Below are 21170 nucleotides of genomic sequence, written 5' to 3' on the forward strand. Positions count from 1 at the left end.
TATAACTAGTACTGAAACAGTATTTTCCACTTTGTGTTTCTATGTGGGTGCAAACTGTTGAAATCTTTACTTAATATATACTAAATTGATCTTCTTTATATAAAGATAATTGAAAATGAATCTTGATGTGAATGGAATGGGAGAGGTAGTGGGAGTTGGGAGGGTTGCGGGTGGGAGGGAAGAATTCTTTTTTCTTAAAGAGAAAGATGTATTTATTTATTTGGAAGGCAGAGTTACACAGAGGTAGAGGCAGAGGCCTAGTCAAAGAGAAGGTGTGGGGGAAAGGTCTTCCATCCACTGGTTCACTCCCTAAATGGCCACAATAGCAGAAGCTGGGCCAATGGGAAGCCACGAGCCTTGAGCTTCTTCTGGGTCTCCCAAGTGGGTGCAGGGATTCAAGCACTTGGGCCATCTTCCATTGTTTTCCTAGACACATTAGCAGGGAGCTGGATTGGAAATAGAGCAGCTAGGACTCGAACCAGTGGCCATATGGGATACAGTAGGCAGCTTTACCTGCTACATCACAGCACCAGCCCCAACTAAATACATTTTTTAAAAAGTTATAAAGTTACTTTTAATATTGTCTTAGTAGAGTTATATGCTCTAAGGATGTTACTTCTCGTAGTTTAAACTATTCCAAAATTTTATACTTACTGATGAACATGAACATCTTTCCTGGCCTCCTTAGTTATGGTTAAGTGTTTGCTGATAAGCTGAGGAAAAAGGGGGGTCCTTCTCAGTCACATTTATAAATTAGCAGACTGTGTGAAAAGAACTTTAACTTTAAATATGCTACTTTTAGTTTCTTATGTTGAAAGGATAAATAATTCAAATGTTTTTGTTGTCTCTTCAAATTGTGTGCTACCTAATTCACAGGAAACAAATTCTTAAGGAACAGAAAAGATAAATGTCCCCCAAAACATGCAGGTAATATGTATGTGTATGCATTTAGATGTATGTTAGTGGTTGTAGACACTGCATAAAATATAAGGAGAAGAATGACTGAGAGATGAATAAAGATTTCTACAATCTTGTTCTATCCTAAATAACAATCTACACTTTACCATTAAATTCAGACTCCAAAGCATATTCTAAATCCTTCAGCAAACAATGTACATATCATATTTTCATCAAAAGTAATATTCACCCCCCCCCACAGCCCAGTGGTCTTGGGAGCATGACCAGTGTGGATGGGGTGGCAGTGAGGCAGAAGAAGGGCAGCAGTGGTAGGAGCTGCAAGGTGTCACATTACTAACCCCCCTCCATGTGTGCCAATCACGATGAAATAAAGTATGAAAGCTTGAAAAAAAGAGTGAGATATTTACTTACATAAAGTCTTCTTTAGCTATATATTAATTATTCCTGAATCAAACCAAGTCAAAAACTCCAAAAATTCTATACTTATAATTACTTTAAAATATATAATTGGGTTACACAGGAAAACATCTCAACTGTTAATTTAGAATTACCTTTGTGTTTTCTATGCAATAGTCTTTTTTCCTTTTTAAACAAAACTGACAATTTACAGACTTGATGAATTAAGAAGGAATTTATCATTTAATAATCTAAAAGTATATTCCTACTCATTGAACTGACATACCTGAACCTGCCCTCTTTTAAGTAAATCATTTTAAAAGCATGAAAATGCCTACAAGGGAACTATAATTTTTAGTTTTACAGCTATAATATGATCACTTAACTAACTTGTGAAGATTTTTCAGGTGAGGATGTTCTATTATGCCCTCCATTTATTTAAGGCTTCTGCATCTAACCATTGTTTTCATATTTGCTTTAGAAATTGTTTCTCCAGTTCAATGTCAAATAATATTATACTTTTAAAAGAATCTATTAAAAAAGCATAGCATACGGCAGAGGATTGCATCCCTGACCATGGCTCCCAGAAGCATTAAAATGTTACTCGAGTACCCGAATGACAGCAATGACAGCTTAATCACTTAAAGGCTTTTTACATTAACAGTTTTTTTTCTTCAATTTGAGTAGTAATATACAGGCAGAATTTAATAGGAGGTTAGCTGTTAAACACAGCTAAATAACACTTTTTAAAAATACAAAAATCAGGGTTGGTGTCTAATAAATATTCCCTTACACTTTCTGAAATGTTAGAACACATTCATAAAGCTTTGTTTCTTTTATTTAATCCCCTCCCAACATATGTATTAAAAATTTAGTCCGATAATTAGATGCATAGTCAAACAGCTTCCCATATTATTATGATTTCAAGTAGAAGATTCATGGATAAAAAATAACTGAAAGGTGAGCCTACTAATCTAAAGAGTAACTGCCACACACCAAATAGAAATGAATGGTTTTTAAGTTTCCACCTCAAATATAGCTTCATATTTTGAAAGAGAAGAAGAAAAACAGAGAGAACCTAAAGGTGACCTTATTTAGATATATTAGCCAAGGCAGCCTTTGCCGTTTTTAAGCAAACATGATTGTGACTCCACTTGGTCCATCCAGTTTTCCAGTGTGTAAATTGGATGATGACTTGGACAATTCTCTCTTCATTAGTGAGCTGTGGAAAGGAAATATAGAACTGTTTTTTCTTTTTTTAAATCTGCAGTGTCTTGCAGCTAGAATCCAAAACATCAAGGAAAGATTGCGTGTATGTGTACACATACTTCTTTCTCTTTTTCCATACACACACACACACACACATATATAAATGTAGTTTTTTTTCTAGACAAGCTGTCGTAATTGAAATGAAGTCTAATCAGACTCATTACTGTTTTCAGCAATTTGCACCACCAAAGATGCTTATTAGGTAACTGTGTTTAATAAACCACTCTTTAGAAAAATACCAGTAATGAGCTCTTAACAGCCAATCTTCAGCGTGAATGTAATGTGAAAAGTGTTCCTAGCACTGAATAGATTTTCACATTTACCAGTGTCATAATTAAGCTCCCTGAATTAGTTGCTGTGATGTTAGATTTATTGCAATAACTTTATTTTTTCTATTTTAAACATATTTGGAATTACAGTCATCTCTTTTTAGAGATGGATTATATTCATTTTATAGAAAATATCAGGTTAGTGCCAATCTGGCCAAAAGGTTTCTCAACTGAGGATTTGTTAACAAATCCTAGCTGAAAATTTTATAACTGATAATGGATACCAGCCATCAAATCTTCTTCATCAGCACCCTCAGACTTCAAACAAAAAGTCTTCCTGTTATTTGATTTTGAGAAATCATAAAGTTATCCCACATATAAATATACTGTGATCATTAAGAGGAAAAATGGCATTTCTATCACCAAGTTAAAAACAGAAAAAAATGGAAATTCCAAAAGAAATATTTCAAGTGTTGACCTTCCATAATAAATAAATAAAATAAAATTCCATTACTTCATTAGATATTGCTCTTAATATGTGAATATCATTTTCCTTCTTAATTTTCCCCTTTTTGTAGCATTATTTACTAAGCTCTTAGCATTAAAGGCTAGTATTATGGATATACATTATTTATATGCACTAGGGGTGGTCATGAGTGTCAGCTAGGCTTCTTATTGATAATGCAGGGGTGGGGGGGGGATAAAGCAGTCACACACCTCTAAGAACAGAAGTTAACTTCCATGCAAGATGACACATGTGCTAATCTAAATACTTATCTATAGAATCCCTACTAAAGAAGATCCAAAGGCATATCTTTATATAGAATAATTACATGGAAGGAAGTGAAAAAAAATTCTTGAGAATATCTAACTAAGATTTATAGGAAGCTTTTCTATTTTTAGTAATGAAATAAAACCTCTTACATGGTAAATTATCTTTTGCTTACTAAAAGCAACTTCAGAAATCACATAATCAGCTTCGAAATAAGATTCTTAACACTGTAAAATATAGAAGGCCCATAAACAAAATAAATATGAAAAGTTACAAAAATAATGAGACCAAGATTTTATATCCATTTGTAATAAAGTGTTAAGAATGATTCTGTTAATGAATGATTCCTCTTCCAATGCAATCTCTACTTCCTCTTATCTCACAAGTTTCATGACTTCAATTGGAGCCAGTAAATACTCATAACTGTTTTCACCTTTCTGAATCAACAGGGCTATGAGAACTGAGACTGTTAAATTAAAGACTTGTTTCATCCGATTTTGTGGAATGCACTTCTTTGCATTACAAAGTACAGAAGAAACAAAACTCATTCCCTTGTGAATTCATATAGCTTTCAGATCAAAATATGTTACTGTTTCTTTAAGTCTTGAGTGAATTCATATTCAGAACTATGGAAGAATAAAACAGTGAGTGAAACTACTGGATAACATATATTTTCACCTTAAATTACTCGTAGCTAAATGATTAGCAAAAAAAAAAAAAAAAAAAAGATGTAAAACTAACAAAAGGATTGCCTTTAGTTTCTTTGAAGTTGTCTTCTCATAACCTTGGAAAATTTCATTTATGAATCATGTAATTTATGAATGCTTTATAAAAGAGAATGGATGTTTTGTGCATTTACTTCTATTACAAAAGTCTAGAGCCTCCAAGATTTCAAATAACAGTAATGATAACTAATAATAATGATAAACAAGATTCATTCTTTTGGTGAGTTTTTAAAAATAACATTCCATAATGATAAAGCTTTAGCTTTTTTTTTTAGATTTATTTATTTATTTGAAAGCCAGACTTAGAGAAAGGCAGAGACAGGAGGCAGAGAGAGAGAGAAAGAGCTCTTCTACCCGCTGGTTCACTCCCCAGATGGCTACAACGGCTGGAGCTGCACCATTCCAAAGCCATGAGCCTAGGAGCTTCTTCTGGGTCTCCCACGTAGGTGCAGAGGCCCAAGGATTTGGGCCATTTTCTACTGCTTTCCCAGGCTATAGCAGAGAGCTGGGTCGGAAGCGGAGCAGCTGAACTGGTGCCCATATGGGATACTGGCACTGCAGGTTGTGGCTTTACCTGCTACGCCACAGAGCTTGGCCCTAAAACTTTAATTTTAATTATAAATTCTAATTAGGAACCGAGTTTCTAGTTAATTGATACTTTATCAAGAGCCTACCATGCGTTATAGAAGGTTGGCAAGATTTGCCTTGGTCTTAATTTCTAACTTGAGAGATATTAGCTAGGAAGGCTACATACATATGGGGTCAAGGAGGGGGCTTAGCCCTTAAGACACTACCCCATGTCAGAGAACCTAGGTTCAAAGCCTGACTTTCCCTGACTCCAGCTTCCTGCTAATGCAAGATCCAGGAGGAGGAATGACTCAAGTAATTGAGTCGCTGCCACTCCATGGGAGACGTGGGCTGTGTGCAAATATTGGGCAGTAGATTAGCAGATGAGAGTTCTCTCTCTCTGCCTTTCAAAATTTTTAAACGTTCATGGAAATGTTTTTATTTCATAATATTTATTTGAGATACACAGAGAGAGTTCCCATTGACTAGTTCACTTCCCAAATGCCCACAACAGCCAAGGCTGGGCCAGGCTGAAGCCAGGAGCCAGGAACTTCTTCCATGTTTCCCACGTGGGTGCAGGGGCCCATGGACTGGGCCACTCTCTGCTGCTTTCCCAGGTGCATTAGCAGGGAGCTGGATTGGAAGCTGAGCAGCTGGAATTCGAAACAGCACGGCTTAACCTGCTATGCTGCAGCGCCATCCCCTCCATGTATTTTTTGAAGTACGCTCATAAACACAGATAAGATTGTAGTAGAGAAAAAAAACCCACACATATTAGGATGTAAATCAAGTTGTGGGTCCATCAGGCAGAATAAAATGGTCATGGTGACGGAGAACATATTCATTAGGTAAGATACTATTTTGGAGAAGTTGGGCTTTGTATTTCAGTCTTTCGTCATACCATTCGGATACTCTAAATGTGTAGAGAAAGCATCCATTTAAACCTGTGAATAAGTTTTTAAAGAAACATTAGGGCTCATCAAGCCTTTAAATTTTCAAGGACTGACAATATCTAGTAACAGCTTTACCAGTCTCACTTGCTACTCAATATCATCACTTACTACATTCCTCTGCTAAAAAACTAAAGAAAATATCATTCCGTGTATTTTCATGAAACAAACAACAAACTAAAATGAAACTTGAAAATTCAATCTTTTACTTAGGTCTTAAATTATTTCAGGCTTACTTTTGGTTCTGGTATGTGGGCAGTGAGTTATTCTCTCTTTTCCTCTCTTCCTTTCTTCCTGTTTCCAAGCAGTTTGTCCATTATAAGAAAATAGGTTACAGAGAAAAAGATATTGCTAAGTCTCAAAGTCAGAATTTGAAAACAACATTGTCCTTGAATCTCCGATCTTGACAGCTTCTACCTTCACTAAGGAAAGCAAGTGGAGTTGGCTTAAGTGTTTAAAATATGATAATGACATTCATGTTCTAACAAGATCTGAGTGCCTTCTGCATACAGGTGCCTGGCCCAGAGAGCTTAGTTGTGGAAAGAGAAGAGGCTTCTTGCCTTAGAGAAAACTTGGTCAGTATCACAGGGGTAGGTGCTGTGGCACAGCACACAGAGCTGCCACTCCAAATGCCTGCATCCCATACCAGATTGTTCTGCTGCTGATCTTAGTTTCCTACTGAAGTGCATCCTGGGAGGTAGCAAATAATTGTGTATTACTTAAGTCCCTGCCACGCAGGTGGGAGAACCAGATGGAGCACCTGGCTACTCCCTGGCCCAGCCCAGGCTGTTGTGAATGTTTGGGTGGTGAACCTGTGGGTGGAAGATCTTCTGTTTTTAATAAATAAACAAACATTTTAAAATACCTGTTAGAAATCACAGATCAAGCCAAATGTGCATGGCATGTTCTAACAACAGGGTAGCTTGACACAGAAGAGGGAAGTAACTATCTATGTTTGGGGTAGAATGGAGATACTTGAACTCAGATTACAAAGGATCTTGAATGCTTGGACTTTATCTTACTGACATAAAACACAGCTCTGATCTGTTCTTTGGCAATGGATCAATAATAAAAACATACAGGCAGGAAAAAGCAGATGGTAAAAAGACCAGAAGCAAGGCCTGAACTTGAGCAAAAGGAAATGGGAACTCTAAAAATGTTTGTAGATGTAGAGTGAAAAGGATGGACTAACCAATTAGGCTTGGAAGGATGATGGAAAGTGGATGGATATGATGGATCAGGTTCCATGAATCTAAGAAATCTTCCTAAGGCCACCTTAGTGAGAACTGCAACTTGGATCACATGACCTACACTTGCCACACTCTGTATCTCTTTGAATAAATACTTTCAAGTTTCCTAGCTTGTATAACCAGTGGTTTGGTCCCAAGGACAGGTGAGAGAGAAACCGAAGCTCTACAGGGAGGTTTAGGGTTCACTAGCATACAAGAATCCTTGGAAACTATGTGAATGGAAAATATATCAAAGAAATATTGTGCAGCATGAGATAAGGAATGGAACTCTGGAGTTAAACCATTTTTAAGCTGGGAAGCAATGGGAACTGGAAGGGCATGTACAGAATTCAAAGAGAAGAAAAGCAGAGTAACAGAACATGTTGCAAAAAAAAAAAAAAAGAGTAAGGATTTTCAAAGACAGAGTATTTAATTGTGACACATGCATCAGAGAAATCAAGTTGGATTAGGAGTGAAAACAGGCAGGAGTAGTCTGTGGAAGGGGTGGTGCACCTGGGAAAGCAGCAGAGGGCAGCCCAGGTACTTGGACCCCAGTACCCATGTGGGAAACATGGAAGAAGCTCCGTCCCTGGCTTTGGATTGGTCCAACTCTGGCCACTGTGGCCATTTCAGGGAGTGAACCAGCAGGTGGAAGATGGAAGATGTCTCTCTCTCTCTCTCTAACTCTGCCTTTGAAATATATATATATATATATATATATGGCCATTTAAGAAATTATTATTGCCTAACCTTCTTATTGTCTCTTTCATTCCATTCAGAACTCATTAACATCAGGAAACATATTTACATCATGAAAAAGTTACTGGTCTTTATCATACTCCCTTCAGCCCCAAATGCAAACACAATGCTGCCCCACCATAGTATTTCTCTTTATTTCATAAGACAAGAAACAATGAGTTGTCAGAGATAGAAAAAATTTATTTAATTAATTTATTTTACTTAGTTTATAACCTTAAAATATTTCATAATTCTTTACCTTCTTGAATATCTTACAGTTTTAGAAATATTTCTGTGTTAGGGCTCAAACACATATTTTAAAAGCTATCAACTAGGCCAAATATATACTCTTCTTGACATTTATATCTTCACAAATACCTGGAAAGCTGGGTTCAAATTTAGAATTCTCTGTCTCCTGGTGTCAGAGCTATTCCAAAATAAGAAAGACTGACCCTATGGCTAGTTCTTATGTTCTTACTCCCTCTTATCTTAGAACACAAGGGGTTTAACATGTGTGTTGAATTCATTCTCTGCTGTTCGCCCGCCTTCACCCTGCTGCCTCTGGGGCTTCAACTTGGGTTCAGGGGTACATACATTGAAGGCATTTCCAACCCTGAAGATACATTTGGAGGAGAGCACATGAGTTCTGGAAGTAGGTACAGGGTTATTTGTGTAGGAGTCCCAGGTCCTTGTAATCTGGTCTAGAAGAAGGCCAGTGGGCATATTCTCATGACCACTTGGATTCCTCACATTAGTATGGGAGAGCTCTGGGAAAGATGATTACTGAACTTCTAAAATGTAGGAGCCTCCTTGCCTGAGTCAGAGATGGTTGTATCAAAAATTCAATGGTTTCCCAAATTAAAAGAATCAACTTTCTACATCATTTTTCACTTTTTCAATATAAGAATATATTAAGCTAGGAGCCAAAAGAAATATATTTGAATACCAGTTCCTTAGTCATTATTACAATAATATTGATCTGAAAACCAGTCTCTGAACTTAAGATTCCTCACTAGCTAGCCCTATACATGTGCTACAATTGCCAACTGAGTGTATGTGCACAGTGATATAAAGTGCCATTACATGGATAATAGTGGATGGAATTGGAACCAGAATTTGAATTTACCATTCTTATTGTAATAGTTTTGTTACTCCACTTCTTTTTGCTAAAATATTCTATATTGTTTATATATTGGTTTTGGTACTGCCTTACTGGACAATAATAAGCAAGATATCTTTCCACATAAACAGAAATCCCTTTAGCCTCACCACCCAAAATACTTTAAAAGTCAGCTTAGCTCTCTCAGCTAAGCCTTAATCATCTCTATTTTAATTTAACAATTATAATATGCTTTCTAGAAGGACAGGAAGAAGATACCCATTTAGAAGAAGGAAGCATATCCGAGAGTATGTTCCTAGCCCACTTTATTTTCTGAAGCTATTACCCACAAATATGTTACCCACATACACAAAAGTATACGAATTGGTATATGCCTTCTAGAATGTAGAAAAGTACAAAGTCTCTTGGAAGAAAACTTTAATAATGCAGAATTTGCTGTAAATGTTAATACTTGCTTTTGTTGAAAGAATGAAATAACATTTTTTGGATATTTTAGCAAAACAAAATAAAAGGATAGAGGGATTTTTTTCCATCTATTTACTAATTCATTCTCCAAATGCTGGCAAAAGCTGGGGGTTGGGCCAGGCAGGAGTCAGGAGCCCAGAACTCCACGTGAGTCTGCATCACCTGTTGCTTCCCAGGATGGCATCAAGCAGGAAGCTAGATCAGAAGCAGAGTGGCTAACGATTGAATCAGGCACTTTGCTATAGGATGCAGGCATGACTAGTGGTGCTCTAACTCTGTGTGCCATAAAGCCTGCTTGGGGCCCACACGTGAACTGCTCCACATTTGGACCTATAGACTTCCTGGGTCCTTAAGTACACCAGCCTTTCTCAGTCTCAGTACCCTCACCTTTGAGATGGCATAGTAATGGCTTCCTTAAAAGACTGTTCAGAGGACTAAACTAGAGTATTAAATATACCAAATTATGGTGTAGTCTACAAACTCTACATACTTGAAGTTTTTCTTTTATGTTTCAGGGGGACAGAACTGAAGAGAAATAATAAGGGGAAGTTAAGGAGAGCTGATTTCAAAAGCATAATGTGGGAGCAGCAAGATGGCAGAATAGGAAGGGAGCAGACTGATAGTCCGGGAAGAGACAGTTTAATAAAAATGGAGATACTGCAGGTTCAAGGAAGAGTAGGGGAAGAAAAAGCAGAGGAAACTCTTCCGGAACTAGTGATTCACGGTGGACCTGCGTGGAGGGCATGGGAGCCCATGGCTCAGGACACCAGTGGCAGAATCAACACACCAGCACTGGAACGCGAGGTGAGCCAAACATCAATAGCCCAAGGCACCAGCGGAAAATGGAAAGAGGAGACTAGAGGGAACCAGGCTGGAAACCCCGTGGGGAAAAGTTCACCTGGCTAAATAGAAGAGAGAGGAAAAAAAAGTGATCGATAACGAACATGAGTTTCTCTCTGCTCACCTCTCAAGGGCGAGCAAGACAAAGAGCAGGTGCCATTTTGGACATACATAATAAGCGACCTCAGTCAGGACTGCACCCACCCTCAGCCAAGCAGAAAAACCTGACTCAGTGTGTGTGTGTGTGTGTGAAATAACAGGAGATTAGGACCTAGTGAATATGTGGTGCTAATGAACTGAGAATGAAAATAGAGACGGTGGGTGAGAGAACTCACAGAATCCACGTGAGTAAATCTCCAGAGAAGCTACAATTCAGTAACCTTGGCAACCCAGTGGGAGACTGTAGGAGAATTTGAGCCCACACTGAGGGCAGCACAGATTGCCTGTGTGGTCCTTGGGAAAGAGCTTCCGATCTCTGGCTCCTGTGGGTATATCATTTGCCTGCTAACTACCTTCAATTCTGCTCAGCTGTGCGGAATTACTTCCCTTCTGAATCAAAAAAAAAAAAAAAAAAAAAAAAAGAAAGAAAGAAAGAAAAGGAGATTTACCACGCCTAACCTGGGAGTGTCACCTTTGGCACACCCTTAACCCTGAGGAACCAAACAGAGCTCTCAGGCCACACCCATCTCAAGCCTCTAAGGTTCCATCAAAAGCAGACAGTCCACTTAATACAGTCATAGTATAACAAGAAAAAACACCACAGTGAGGGAAGAAGAATCCAAAGAATATCTCTACAATGCCAAGCAACAAATGCAAAAACCGAGAAAACAAGAACAAGGAAGATATTATGACACCCCAAATGAACAAGACACCCCAAGCCAAGATTATGAAAATTTTGAGATGGAAGAAATGCAAGATATGGATTTCAAAAAAATTATGATAAGAACATTTAGAAGTTTTCAAAAACAGATGCTTGAGCTATGGAAATCCTTACTGGACAGGATAGAAAATCTCTCTCGTGAAAATGAAATATTAAGGAGGAATCAAAATGAAACGCAGAAACTAGTAGAACAGGAAAGTGTAATAGAGATGAGAAATCAAAATGAAATGAACTCAATAGATCAAATGACAAACACATTAGAGAGCCTTAAAAACAGAATGGGTGAAGCAGAAGAGAGAATATCGGACTTAGAAGACAGAGAACAGGAAAGGAAACAGGCAAATCGAAGAAAAGAGGAGGAAATTAGAAATCTAAAAAATATTGTTGGGAATCTACAGGATACTATTAAAAAACCCAACATTCGAGTTCTAGGAGTTCCTGAAGGCATGGAGAGAGAGAAAGGATTAGAAGGCCTTTTTAGTGAGATACTTGCAGAACTTCCCGGGTTTGAAGATGGACAGAGACATCCTAGTACAGGAAGTTCATAGAAGCCCTAGTAAGGCCGGCGCCATGGGTTAACAGGCTAATCCTCCACCTTGCAGCGCCAACGCACCGGGTTCTAGTCCTGGTTGGGGTGCTGGATTCTATCCCAGTTGCCCCTCTTCCAGGCCAGCTCTCTGCTATGGCCCGGGAAGGCAGTGGAGGATGGCCCAAGTCCTTGGGCCCTGCACCCACATGGGAGACCAGGAGAAGCACCTGGCTCCTGCCATCGGATCAGCGAGATGCGCCGGTCGCAGCGGCCATTGGAGGGTGAACCAACGGCAAAAAGGAAGACCTTTCTCTCTGACTCTCTCCCTATCCACTCTGCCTGTCAAAAAAAAAAAAAAAAAAAAAGCCCTAGTAAACATGAACAAAAGAGATCCTCACCACAACACATTGTAATCAAACTCACCACAGTGAAACATAAAGAAAAGATTCTAAAACGTGCAAGAGAGAAAAGTCAGATTACTCTCAGAGGATCTCCGATTAGACTCACAGCAGACTTCTCATCAGAAACCCTACAAGCCAAGAGAGAATGGCGAGATATAGCCCCGGTACTAAGAGAGAAAAACTGCCAGCCCAGAATATTATATCCTGCAAAGCTCTCATTTGTGAATGAGGGTGAAATAAAGACCTTTCACAGCAAACAGAAACTGAAAGAATTTGTTGCCTCTCGTCCAGCCCTGCAAAAGATGCTTAAAGATGTGTTACACACAGAAACACAGAAACATCAATGTGAAAAAAGGTAAAGGAAGGAAACCTCACAGCAAAAGATCACAGGAAGTTCAAAGCATATATTAGAAAATATCTTTGGGAAATGGCAGGGCAAAGTTACTCCTTCTCAATAGTCACACTGAACGTTAATGGCCTGAACCGTCCAGTTAAAAGACACCGATTGGCTGATTGGGTTAAGGAACAAAACCCATCTATTTGCGGCTTACAAGAAACTCATCTTACCAACAAAGATGCATACAGACTGAAAGTGAAAGGCTGGAAAAAGATATACCATGCCAACAGAAATGAAAAAAGAGCGGGCGTAGCCATCTTAATATCAGACAACATAAACTTTGACACAAAAACTGTTAGGAGAGACAAAGAGGGGCACTATATAATGACTAAGGGATCAATTCAACAGGAAGATATAACGATTATCAATGTATATGCACCTACTTACAGGGCACCAGTTTATTTAAAAGATTTGTTAAGGGACTTAAAGTGAGATTTAAACTCCAATAAAATAGTACTGGGGGACTTTAATACTCCACTCTCAGAAATAGACAGATCAACAGGACAGAAGATCAACAAGGAGACAGTAGATTTAAACAACACTATAGCCCAAATGGATCTAACAGATATCTACAGAACTTTTCATCCTACACATAAAGAATTTACATTCCTCTCAGCAGTACATGGAACCTTCTCTAGGACTGACCACATACTAGGCCATAAGGCAAGTCTCAGCAAATTCAAAAGAATTAGAATCATACAATGCAGCTTCTCAGACCATAGAGGAATGAAGTTGGAAATTAGAAACTCAGGAATCCCTAGAGCATATGCAAACACATGGAGATTGAACAACATGCTCCTGAATGAACAATGGGTCATAGAAGAAATCAAAAGAGAAATCAAAAACTTTCTGGAAGTAAATGAGGATAACAGCACAACATACCAAACTTATGCAATACAGCAAAAGCAGAGTTAACCTATAACCTATAACACCTATAACAATAGGTGCCTACATCAAGAAATTGGAAAGGCACCAAGTTCTTCTCAAGGATCTAGAAAATCTGTAGCAAACCAGACCCAAACCCAGTAGGAGAAGAGAAATAATTTAAATTGGAGAAGAAATCAACAGGATTGAATCCAATAAAACTTTTAAAAAAATCAGCCAAACGAAGAGCTGGTTTTTTGAAAAAAATAAACAAAATTGACACCCCATTGGCCCAACTAACTAAAAAAAGAAAAGACCCAAATCAATAAAATCAGAAATGAAAAGGTAATGTAACAACAGACACCACAGAAATAAAAAGAATCATCAGAAATTACTACAAGGACTTGTATGCCAGCAAACAGGGAAATCTAGCAGAAATGGACAGATTCTTGGACACATACAACCTACATAAATTGAGCCAGGAAGACATAGAAAACCTAAACAGACCCATAACTGACAAAGAAATTGAAACAGTAATAAAGGCCCTCCCAACAAAGAAAAGCCCAGGACCAGATGGATTCACTGCTGAATTCTACCAGACATTTAAAGAAGAACTAATTCCAATTCTTCTCAAACTATTCAGAACAATAGAAAAAGAGGGAATCCTCCCAAATTCTTTCTATGAAGCCAGCATCACCTTAATTCCTAAGCCAGAAAAAGATGCAGCATTGAAAGTGAATTACAGACCAATATCCCTGATGAACATATATGCAAAAATCCTCAATAAAATGCTGGCCAATAGAATGCAACAACATATCAGAAAGACCATCCAGCCCGACCAAGTGGGATTTATCCCTGGTACGCATGGATGGTTCAATGTTCACAAAACAATCAATGTGATACAGCACATTAACAGATTGCAGAAGAAAAACCATATGATTATCTCAATAGATGCAGAGAAAGCATTCAATAAAATTCAACAACCTTTCATGATGAAAACTCTAAGCAAACTGGGTATGGAAGGAATATTCCTCAATACAATCAAAGCAATTTATGAAAAACCCACGGCCAGCATCCTATTGAATGGGGAGAAGTTGGAAGCATTTCCACTGAGATCTGGTACCAGACAGGGATGCCCACTCTCACCACTGCTATTCAATATAGTTCTGGAAGTTTTAGCCAGAGCTATTAGGCAAGAAAAAGAAATTAAAGGGATACAAATTGGGAAGGAAGAACTCAAACTATCCCTTGTTGCAGATGATATGATCCTTTTTTTTTTTTAATTTTTTTGACAGGCAGAGTGGACAGTGACAGAGAGAGACAGAGAGAAAGGTCTTCCTTTTGCCGTTGGTTCACCCTCCAATGGCCGCCGCGGCCGGCGTGCTGCAGCCAGCGCACCTCGTTGATCCGATGGCAGGAGCCAGGTGCTTCTCCTGGTCTCCCATGGGGTGCAGGGCCCAAGTACTTGGGCCATATTCCACTTTACTCCCGGGCCACAGCAGAGAGCTGGCCTGGAAGAGGGGCAACCGGGACAGAATCCGGTTCCCCAACTGGGACTAGAACCTGGTGTGCTGGTGCCGCAAGGCGGAGGATTAGCCTGTTGAGCCAAGCACCGGCCGATAGGATTCTTTATTTAGGGGATCCAAAGAACTCTACTAAGAGACTATTGGAACTCATAGAAGAGTTTGGCAAAGTAGCAGGATATAAAATTAATGCACAAAAATCAACAGCCTTTGTATACACAGGCAATGCCATGGCTAAGGAAGAACTTCTAAGTTCAATCCCATTCACAATAGCTACAAAAACAATCAAATACCTTGGAATAAACTTAACCAATGACGTTAAAGATCCCTATGATGAAAATTACAAAACCTTAAAGAAAGAAATAGAAGAGGATATCAAAAAATTGAAAAATCTTCCATGCTCATGGATTGGAAGAATCAATATCATCAAAATGTCCATTCTCCCAAAAGTGATTTATACATTCAATGCAATACCAATCAAAATACTGAAGACATTCTTCTCAGATGTGGAAAAAATGATACTGAAAATCATATGGAGACACAGGAGACCTCGAATAGCTAAAACAATCTTGTACAACCAAAACAAAGCAGGAGGCATCACAATACCAGATTTCAGGACATACTACAGGGCAGCTATTATCAAAACAGCATGGTACTGGTACAGAAACAGATGGATAGACCAATGGAACAGAAGAGAAACACCAGAATGTAATCCAAACATCCACAGCCAACTTATATTTGATCAAGGATCCAAAACCATTCCCTGGAGTAAGGACAGTCTATTCAATAAATTGTGCTGGGAAAACTGGATTTCCACGTGCAGAAGCATGAAGCAAGACGCCTACCTTTCACTTTACACAAAAATCCACTCAATATGGATTAAAGACTTAAATCCAAGACCCGACACCATCAAATTATTAGAGAACATTGGAGAAGCCCTGCAAGATACAGGTACCAGCAAAGACTTCTTGGAAAATACCCCGGAAGCACAGGCAGTCAAAGCCAAAATTAACTATTGGGATTGCATCAAATTGAGAAGTTTCTTTACTTCAAAAGAAACAGTCAGGAAAGTGAAGAGGCAACTATCAGAATGTGAAAAAATATTTGCGAACTATGCAGCAGATAAAGGGTTGATAACCAGAATCTACAAAGAAATCAAGAAACTCCACAATAACAAAACAAACAACCCACTTGAGAGATGGGCCAAGGAACTCAATACGCATTTTTCAAAAGAGGAAATCCAAATGGCCAACAGACACATGAAAAAATGTTCAAGATCACTAGCAATCAGAGAAATGCAAATCAAAACCACAATGAGGTTTCACTTCACCCTGGTAAGAATGGCTCACATTCAGAAATCTACCAACAATACATGTAGGAGGCAGGATTTGAAATGTGGCAGTGTGGCTGCAAAGCCCATCTCAGCTGCTGCTCTTCCAGCTGACACTCTTTCAGGATGTTGCTGCTCAAAGATTTCCCAGGTTCTCTTCCACTTCTCAGAAGCCTAGGCTATCTAACTAACATTGATAGAGTCCCAGACAGAACAGAACTAGATTCACGACCTAAAACTTTCTTCCGACTCCACACACAGTCTCCAGAAGGCCATGAATGCTACTGTGGCCTTCTTCCTGATTGCTACATTTCAACCTCTGATCCAGATTACATCCGAGAGTGCCACTGCCATCTATCCAACTGCTTATTAAAGAACACTAACTCAACATGTGCAAAAAGAACTCAACCATCACCTAGGCATCTCCAGCCATTCTAGCTCCTTTCCTTTTACTTTGCATTCACAAGTCTTCTCTGAAATTCATATCCTAAATACCAAAATCTAATCCCTATTTTTCATTCCCATGTTAATGCTTCAGATTGGCCTCTTCCCACTCCAACAGGGTCAGGTGTTCCATGTGGTGCTCCCTCTGGTCCTTTTTTGTATGTTTGTATGTATGTATTTTTGGCTTTCTAAAAGCAAAGAGAAAAGTTAATTAACTTGGTTTTAAAATGTAACTTTATTATCTTATTTTTAAAACATGTTTATTTATCTACTTGAAAGAGAAAAAGAGTGATCCTCCACCTCCTGGTTCAAACATCCAGGGCGGGGCCAGGCTGAAGCCATTAGCCCTGAACTCCATCCTCTCTCTCCCTGTCTCTCTCTGTCTATAATCTCCGAAACAGGTTCTATTCTTCCTGGGGTTTTCTAATTTTTTCTCACAAGTCTAATTCTCAGTTTTTAATTCTGCCCAATAAGTTAAACCACAGTAGCAAGTCCTATGATAGCACAGAGAATCAAACTGGAGAAAATCACCTCAGTGTGGACTTTTGGCATCTAAGATTTAATGGCAGCTCATGTCTTCTTAGTGTCTCGCACTTAGAAGGGATAATGCATGTAAAGATAGACAAAATTGTAGGTTAAGTCATAGCAAAATGTGATTTATGCCAAAATAGATCTGGGAATGTCAACAACTGCAGAATAAATAACAAGTTTTAAATTCTTCAAAAGAGGAGGGAATTCAGTAATTATTTTATATATATATATATATATATAAATTTGGCTACTAGAATTTGAACCACAATCCTTTCTTGTACATGTATATAAATTTTTCAATTTTTTAATTCTTCCTTTGCACTGGGAATCTAATAAAATATTGTTAAGGCTATAGACAAACACATATCTTACTATTTCTACCCTCCTGGCATGCTTTTGGCATGTTACAACTTTTGCCATAGAAAAAATTGAATTGATTCGCCACCAACAGAATTTCAAGTAAACAAAGCATCAACAGACAGCACACTGATTCTGTGTGCTGGGAGCTCCAATAGCCAGTCATCTGCAAATGGACAACTTTAATTTGATTCCTGGCACCATTGGCCGTGCTGAGAATTCTCCTATCTCTTCACACCAGGGGTTTGCTCTTTTAAGCACTGCTCCCTGAAGGGAAGGAAAAACTAGAGAGAGAGGATTTCCAATGACCCTGCACAGATGAATGGATATGTCAATGGTGAATATTGGTTCAGCTTTGAAACGGAATCCTGCAGTGGTCTTGCTTCTCCAGCCCTTCTACGCTAAGTGTGAATGGCGCTGAAGACGTGTGTGAGCAGGAATCTTTAAAAGATCAAGACAGAATGAGAAAGTGAAAAACACAAGCAGGAAAAAAGACAAAATGCCTTTTAAAAATTAATAGTAGTTTAAATGTTTGAGAAATTCAATCCTCCAGAGGCAACGGAGTGAATATTAACGCTCATATTAGTGGGGCTTTACATTTGAAACTTGGATCTCAGACAGGTAAATTCCAAGACATTAATTACTTGCAGAGTCAATTAGGAACGTGATGTTCATTGACAATTCTTAAAGAACAATTAAATACTGCATTGAGCACTAAGTACTTCAAATCCTCTTATTTTTTCCTCTGCTGGTATTACAATGAAAGTATACATGACACAAGCAAAAGGAAGAAATAACAATTCCATTTTGTTTGGAATATGAACATTTCAGTTACTAATCTTGTGACTGGATAGATGCGAAAATTCTGCCTGAGTAACTGCAGAACATGCATTTATTTTCACATGCTTTATGGTTCGTTTTCATTCAGCTATCAATCAATCAATTATGCTGTGACATGATGTAATTTCCTAATCATACTAATATTCATGCTTTTATCACTATCAAACCTAGAGCACATACATTTCAATGAGACAGAAGTCTAATTATTTAAATATGTTAGAGCATATTACATCTCTGAGGCTGTTTCTTTTATGAGTTTTTCTCTCTTAAAATTTTTTTAATTTAATTGTAAAGAGAAAAATACATTAAACAGCATAATACCCCTCCAGTAAGCAAAACGGATTTTTCACAGGTTCCAGTAAGTATAGAAATCTTAGGGGTCCTAATTTAAAACCAATGTTGTTTGACTGTTACTACGAATAGCAAAATAGATTTTATGGCTCAAAAAATAGTAATACATAAACTTGCAAATAATTTTGAAAAATTTTTCAATGCTCTTTACCTGAGAAAAACAATTACAGGGACCAACTAGGAATTGTTCTGTATTGTTAAAATGTGACTTTTGCCTTATATTATGACTAACTTAGTTATCAAATTCGTCTCTGCATTTAAAGTTTTTCAAACTTAAGAAATAGCTATTTATTTGATGACTGCAATGGTATTATGACAGGTTCTAGAGAAAAGTTTAAAATTTTCAAGCAAGACCACTTTCCTAATGCATGTTTTACAATCTATAATTATAGGCTCTATCATGCAGATTAAAGGCAATAAATCTTCTACATATATTATAGGTTTAACATGGCAATTATATACGTGCTCCTGCGGATCTTCACAGGGGGAAAAATTCAGTCAGGTGCCAAGCTGTCACTTGCTATAGTGCTCTGGGGCAGACAGTCCCCTCCAACCACGCCAATTGCTCTGCCAGTACATTTTCTTTAGCACAATATATTTGACTTACGTTTTCAAGACAGCCCTGAAAATTCATTACTCTTTTCAACGGTGTTTAAGTGCAGACACATTGAAACAAAATTGGAAACAGTTACTCCAACAATAAAAGGCATTAATCTTTCAAAAAAATTTTGAAATTTAATTTTGGGATGGGGGGAGATGGAGAGAGACCTTCTGCAACACTCTGGCTGGGCCAGGCTGAGGCTGGGAGCCTAGAAGTTCATCTAGATCTCCCACATAAAAGGCAAGGATGCAAGTACTTGACTCATCACTTGCTGACTCCCAGACTGCACATTAGCAGGAAGTTAGAATCAGAAGCAGAGCTGGAACCTGAGCCCAGGCACTCTGATACGAGAAGCAATATCATAGGTGATATCCTAACCATGCAAACGATGGTCCCTTTGTTATTTTTCAACTAATAAAAGTTCTGTCACTTACATTCCTCAGGGAAGTATAGAAGCCATTATGGATTCTTTTTGTTCTTTTCCTAAGTATTTTATTGCTTTTGATCTGAAATTGTAATATTTCATGGTTTTCATACACATTAATAGATATATACATGAACATTCTATGCACAAAGTAGCTTAGGTTGACAAGTATTCCTTACAGAATTGTTATTACTGTTCTTCTTTAATACTACTTTAAAATACTACTCTAAAACTACTGCCTTAGTGCTACAATTATTACTTTACTAAGAAAACTAATTCCTATGAAGCTATAGGTATGTACATACGCTTACAGGAAGTGCTTCCTATAAGCATTATCATATGACCTTTGCATTCACTTTTAAAATAAGCTTCTGGAGAAAATTTTCATCTGCTTTAGGATCAGCACATCATTATAAAACAGGAAACTCTTTTCTAGGTATGAAAAAAATTAAAGTTTTATCAAGTTAACAGATACAGAAGATACTGAATTGAAAAGTTTCACAACACCAAACCAAGGAATGTTTCCATGGTTATGCATTAGGGATGCAAGAATTGGAAGTGATTCCTAATCATGTTTATGAAAGTCTCCAGTGGTTCATGTCATCCATTCCTTTCACTAGGACACTTGTTCTCTTGTCACAAAACCTCCCTAATATGGAGAGTTGGATATGTGTATTTGTGTCTATCCATGTATGCCTACATTTGGGTTTCAGTTCTTTTTATTTACACACTTCAGCTCCAGGAAACAAATGATCATTTGTAGCAAATGATTTTAAATATACATTACATATTTAAGAGTCTGTACTTAAAATGGAATTTGATTCATTTATCTGGAAACAGACTTCTTTATGCCAATAACCCCTGCCTTCAGTCCCAGAGTTCATTATTGAATCAAGAACCATTGACTCCCAAAAAAAGCCCAACTGTTTTGATTCTAATGCTCAGTCTTTGAATTGTATTTAGTTTCAAAAAAGATAGGGTTAATAATAATGGCTGGGCAGAATGGTAAACCCCTTACATGCTAATGACAAAAAACCAATAGAAAACCCTTCAATGTGCACTTGATCAAATATTTGGAATAAAAGTAGTACATATGAGTCCTGGCCCTTTTGACCCTGAAGTCTCCTAAACAGTGATGAATACCAGGGAGCCCCTCTGAGTCTATTCCTCGTCCCTTAACAGACTGCTTCACATCAAGTGCTCAGTGGGCTGGAAACCCACAGCTAGCCAGGGAGGGACAGCACAGACGGAGCCATGTTTACTCTGTCAGAGGCAGCTGATTAGGATGACACCAACTCTTCACATTAAACCTGCTAAGCAGGGCTCTGCACAGAGAGCTTTCCCCACAGAAGGTGAGGCACTATGCTATCTGTTAATAACGGTGGAGCATAGGCTCTCTTAGTTGCTTCCACATGCATGTTAATGAAGAGATCTCTGGCT

At 38.1% G+C, this 21170-nt stretch overlaps 1 protein-coding gene across 5 annotated transcripts in view; it reads right to left on the reverse strand.

The window, feature by feature from the left end:
• FIGN (fidgetin, microtubule severing factor) overlaps positions 1-21170 on the reverse strand; it is a 146646-nt gene that overhangs the window by 28868 nt on the left and 96608 nt on the right. Inside the window, exon 3 of one of the 5 annotated variants that reach the window (XR_009865548.1) lies at positions 2109-2536. The exons of the other annotated variants lie outside the window; for them this stretch is intronic. The gene's annotated coding sequence lies outside the window, so the exon portion shown is untranslated. Of the gene's footprint in view, positions 1-2108; positions 2537-21170 lie in introns of those variants that run through there. 5 annotated transcript variants of the gene reach the window in all.

The sequence above is a fragment of the Lepus europaeus genome, chromosome 1 (assembly GCF_033115175.1).
Source record: "Lepus europaeus isolate LE1 chromosome 1, mLepTim1.pri, whole genome shotgun sequence".
Classification (NCBI taxonomy): Eukaryota; Metazoa; Chordata; class Mammalia; order Lagomorpha; family Leporidae; genus Lepus; species Lepus europaeus.